We start from the raw sequence: 5,891 nt of genomic DNA, 5'->3' as shown, positions 1-5,891 counted from the left end.
TTCCAAGGCACAGCAAGACAAAGGGACCCTCAAGGCCACAGCAAGATAAAGAGTGGTGTCTAGTTTCAACCACGTCAGCTGTGGGATCCACGATCTGTGAGCTAGGACAAGACGAGGAGACTTCTCCCAGCGCAACGTGAATTTTTATGTGGCACGCTAAGTGGATCTGGGCTGGGAGGCCAGGTCTACTTTAACTCATCCTCTCCTCTCCTGAAGCCTTGCTTGAAATGTCATCTTGCAATGTTTAGAAATTTGCAGAGGTCGCAGCTCCACGTTTGAAGCTGAGTTTCATGGTGACTGCCTTCCCCACCCAGCATACCTAGAAGCTCAATTATTTATTTATTTATTTTTAATTAATTAATCATTATTTTTTTTAATAGAGGCATGCTTTATTTATTTGTTTGCTGGTTTGTTTGTTTGTTTTGTTTATACAAGCACTGGGTACAGTCAGAAGCGCGGGAGGGTGAGAGAATTCACCAGAACCAGAGCGGGGAGCAGAGCAGGCAGAAGGACCGAAGTACACTGCTGAGGGGAGCAGCGGGCGGCAGGAGAGGTCTGCGCGCCATGTGGGACCCTCCTCCGGTGGCCGGGGAGCAGCCGGGGATCGAACAGGCGCCGCAGAGGCCACGGGCAGCTTCCCAACCTAGCGCTCAACTGCTGCGCCACCGGGGAGGTCCTAGAAGCTCAATTTTTATTTCTTTCCCTCTGCTCAAGTCATGGACATTCTCCTCTTGCCACTTGGGATCTGATTCCCAGTGCCTCAAACACACTGTCTTCGGAAAGGTGGACCCTAGTCAGTCCCCCGAGTTGCAGTTTGTTCTGTGCACTTAGCAGCTTTAGATGAAGCTCCCCGGGCTCTCTGTGGCAGAGTCTTCTCTGAGGCCCCCAAGGTGTATCACGCCCCCCCTACCTGCCATAGTGGTGCTGAACATGAGCCATACATGCCCCCCCTCCCCCGCTGTGGGGTTGAGAATATTAGTGGCAGATTAATATCAGCTAAACTTTCCTGGAATTGCCTCCAGCCTAAGAGTCAAAGAGCAAGGTTCAGTCTTTAAGAAGATAACATCATATAGAAACAGAAATACAGTAAGTGGGTGGCTGGGGGCCACACTATTACTCTTTGTTATGCCAAACCATTTTACTGAGGTATGATTTTTATGATTTTTATGCCACAAATGTCACTTAAGTGTATAGTCCAACTATTTTTAGCAAAATTAGGACTTGTGAAACCATCCCCACAGATCCATTGTAGCCCATTTCTATCAACCCCATAAGATCCCAAGTGCCCCCCAGCAAGCAGTGCTTATTCCCACCCCGGGCACAATTTCCGGAACCTTTAATTGACTTTCTAACGAACTGATTTGCCTTTTCTAGACATCATACAGATGTAATAGTCGCTATGTGGTCTTTTGCGTCTATATTCTTTCATTTAATATACTTTCCATACTTGTGTCGGTATTTTCATTCCTTTTGGGAACTGAATACTATTCCCTTATATGGATATACCACATCTTTGATTATTCATGCATTAGTTGACGGCAGTGAGGTGTTTCCTCTTTTTGTTCTTACAGATAAAGCTACTCTGCATATTTGCAGCCAGCGTTTTTGATTTACATTTCCTAAATGACTGATTATATGCAACATCTTTTCATGTCCCTTGATCGTCCTGTGGTGCTAATGGGGTGCCCTGGGTTGTCCCTCTCAGGTGCATGAGGCCAAGTGGCGACCTGTGCCCCCTCCCCTCGGGGTCACCTGCTCTTGGCACTTCGGAGGCGCCTGTTTTTTGGGGGGTCGAGCTTGGTTTAGAAGAGAGGGGCCTGCAGGGCCGCCTCCCTGCTAGTTTGGAGGGGGGGCGGGGGCCTCGCCCTGGTGGGCGCACTATCCGCGGGGTCCCCACCAGCTCGGCTTGGCGAGCGCACGTCCAGTGCCTGGCCCTCCCTTTGGAGGGGGGCTGCACGTGGGCGTGCGCGCCACCCTGGCGGCCGTTGTTCCAGCCACCTCCTCCTACTTTGGAGGGGCCTGGGCGGTGCTGGGGTTTTGGGGGGCTCCTTGTGAGCCTCTTTCCCGGGGCTAGCCACCCACCCGGCCATGCACGCTCAGGTTGCCCTTGTGCCTTGGCCATACCGCAGGCTACTCCCCACCTCCGTGCCCCCGACTCCGTGGGGTGGTGCGTGTTGGCTTCCCGGGGTCCCGAGGAGGAGAAAAAGGGGGTCTTGCCTTGTCGGTGAGGCCGGGAGCTCCCGGTGAGAACCCCTTCTCTAGCGATCTTCAGGAAAGTTGGGCAAAAGAGGGGTTCAGCCGCGTTCTGTTGGGGTACCCGGACTCCCCTCCCCCTTCTGCGCCCAAGTGGCCACTTGGTGGCAGAGTCGCCCCCTCAACTCCTCCACCTGGGTGTGGGGGGAGTTGAGGGTGTTCCTTCCCCTTCCCTGCGATGTGGGGGAGGGGTTGCACCCCCGAGGGCCTCCAGCCACCCGGCCTCCGTCTCTTCTGCCGTGGGGCGCGTGGCTCTGTGTTGGGGTGTCATACCAGGCGCGTGTTGCTAAGGGCGTGTGCGCACGGTTTTGTGGGGGGCGGGGTGCATTTACCAGCCCCCCCCAGGCCCCGCACCCGAGCACCCCGACTTCCCTCGTCCCCGCTCCCCAAGACCCGGGCCTAGCCCTGCGCACCTGATGGACGGGAAGCAGATGGACGTGTCTTTTATTTCTTTTAACTGTAGCTGCAGGATTTAGTGCACAGCTCTGTTCCCGCCTTTGTTAAGTTTATTCCCAGGAACGTCAGTGTTATGGTGCAATTATGTATGGGATTGATTTCTTCAATTTTTTCTTCTAATGTATTATTTGCATATAAAAATGCAACCAATTTTTGAATATTGATTTTGTATCCTGCCTCTCCTGTATTCATTTGTTATTTCTAGTACTTTGTTGTGGTGTTAAGGTTTTCTCTGTGTATTTCTTGTGCAGAAAATAACTGTAATAGGATTAATGTGCAACAGACAGAGAGAGAGAAGAGAGAAAGGGTAATAGTTTACAATTAAGCACTCAAAGTCACCCGTCCCCTTGTGGGTAAATGCACAGCCAAACAGGGTTGACACCATCTGCAAACAGGGATAGTTTTATTTCTTCTTTTGCAGTTTGGATTCCTTTTATGTCTTTTTTCTTGCCTGGTTGCTCTGGCTTGAACTTCTAAGTCTATGCTGAATAGCAGTGGTGAAAGTGGCCATCCTATTCCTGATCATAGGGGGAATGCTTTCAGTTTCTTACAATGAAGTATAAACTGTGGGATTGTCATAGATGACTTTATTGGGTTGAGGTATGTCCCCTTTACTCCCAATTTCATGAGAGATTTTATCACAATGGCTGTTGAATCTTGTCAAATGCTTTTTCAGCCTCTCTTGAAATGATCATGTGATTTTTATTCTTTTTGTTGGCCTGGTGAATCACATTAATTTGTATTCCTGGAGTGTATCCCACTTGGTCATGATGAATGATTCTCTTACTGTATTGCTGGGTTGGATTTGCTCAACTCAAGCTGACTTATCTTGTTGCTTTCAAAACCCTGCTCTTTGAAACAGTCCAGCGTGCATGTATACACAGTCCTCTAGCTGTGCCCATATACAAACCACTAAAGCCACTGGTCGTTCATCTACTGTCCAGGCAAACTTGGAGGACATTCCTATCTTTCTATATGGGAAAAAATGGTACAAGATTTGACTTTTTTTTGTAATTAAACAAGGCATATTCTTGTACTATATGCTATTTTCAGCACTAAGAGGTGACCTTGTGTTAGGCAGGTGGTAGGAACTGGTAAGTCTTGGGAAGCTCTGTGGTGCTGGATATTAACTCAGACTAAGGCACCAGTTATCATGAAGTAGGAAGTAGCATTTTCTCCACTGGAAATGTGATTCTGTTCACTCAGCCACTCTTCAGTACTTGGCTGCCCCTATCTCTAGGGACAGATGCATACTTTAGATTAAAAAAGGTTTCATCACTAATAAATCCTCTAGGCTAACAACCCTCCAGGCTAATATCATGGAATCCATCAAGATACAGCAAGAGGTCACAGGTACCAGGAATTCAAGATATGGACTCACCTAATGGAAGAAGGGATGCTAGCCCTTTAATTATTCTGGGTTAAAACTACCCAAATAGGCCATCCACCATTTCTCAGAAAATAGGGTTAGTAGGCGAAATGAAGGGCATCCTGGGTCAAGCCCGCACACTCTAAATGGGTTCTGCCACCTGCCCCATGAAGACAAAACATCACTCATAGTGCATAAGGGCCTTCTACAGAAAATAACTTTGTAGGATTAATGACAACAGGGAGAGAGAGAGAAGAGAGCACCCAAAGTCACCCATGCCCTGGTGGGTGAACACCCAGCCAGACAGGGTTGGCCCAAAGTGGGGCCACTGAGACCCAAAAGCCTGCCCCAAGTCCAAGGCACCTTCTGGTGGGGACCCCTACAGGAAAGGGACAGTAGGGGCTTGGCACTTCCAGAAGGAAAGCAGCAAAATCAGAGCACAAGTCAAGATAAAGGCTGCCATGGTCAGCCTCCCCACGGGCCTCTCACCCACGCATCTTCTGTGTGTCTCCTTCCATGTCCCCCAATCTCTGATGCTAGTCCCAGGCCGAGAAGCAAGCGTGGCTTCTTCTTCACATGTCTCTGCTTCACATGCTTCCTCCAGGTCCTCCAAGTTTCCTCCTTGGTCTTTTGTTCCACGTTCTTTTCAGCTTCCTCTCAAGTCACTCAGCCCCCTTCAGTAAACAGGTGGGGCCGGGAGCATGGAGCGTCCCTTTTCAGGTGACTGTTCCAGTCACAGACAGGCCTTGCCCCCATGTTGCCTCCCTGAGACTGAGCTGCACAAGCTTTACTGCAGCCTTGCTCAATGCCTGCAGGTGAATCTCCATTATTTCTATTTCTGGGAAATCTCTAGGCTCCAGAATCTGGTAACAGCCTCTTCTCTTTGTATCTACAGGTACATAAACATGGTCAAGATATTCTCTTCTTGTGTCGTGGGACCCATTCCACACTCAAATTCTCTCAAGCAGTAATGACAAAGTACTGATTTATCTGAGGAAGATTTAAGGCAAGTTCTAGATTTTTCCAAAGGCACGGTGATCTCCCCCCACACACACACTTTATTGCTACATATCTTTATATTTAGAGTATGTCACAGTAGGACTGGTGAAAAAAAGCAAACAGGGGCCTCTCGTGGTGGGAGGGATTAAGCGTCAACATTATGAAGCTATCAGCAGCCACTGAAGCATGAGTTCGATCCCTGGCAGGAGAAACCCACATGGCACAGCAGACCTCTCCTGTCTGCCCACTGCTCCCCTCAGCCATGTATTTCAGTCAATCTACCTGTTCTGTTTCCCACTCTGTCTCTGGTGAATCCTCTCACCCCCCCACCATCTCTGGCCTTCACCCCAGCTCTGGTATGCATAAATAAATACATCTTTTAAAAAAAAGCAAACAATAAACATTTTTCTTTGCAAATTTATAAAGCTGGGATTTAAAAAATGTCCCATTTAAGTGATTGCAAAATATGTGGTTACTTTTTAAAGTTGGATGAGCTCCAACCTTTGTATAGGCTAAAATAAACCTATAAAATGTTTCTCAAATTACTTTCACAGTATCAGATATCAGGTATCTGTAAAGAAAGTATGCAATCATTCAAAATATATGTAAACAAAGAAAAAATTATGAAATATTACATGCAATTTCTGGGCCTCCTTGGTGGCGCAAGGGGTTAAGACACAGCCAATAAAGGGAGCAACCCACATGGTGCAGCAGAACTCGTCTGACTCACCCTGCCCACTGCTCCCCTCAGCATTGTGCTTCGGTCAGTCCGCCTATTCTGTTTCCCACTCTGTCTCTGGTGAATCCTCTCACC

Source organism: Talpa occidentalis, unplaced genomic scaffold (assembly GCF_014898055.3).
Source record: "Talpa occidentalis isolate TD23 unplaced genomic scaffold, MPIMG_talOcc4v2.1 talOcc4.9, whole genome shotgun sequence".
NCBI classification, from domain to species: domain Eukaryota; kingdom Metazoa; phylum Chordata; class Mammalia; order Eulipotyphla; family Talpidae; genus Talpa; species Talpa occidentalis.
Note: the sequence above shows the minus strand (reverse complement) of the source record.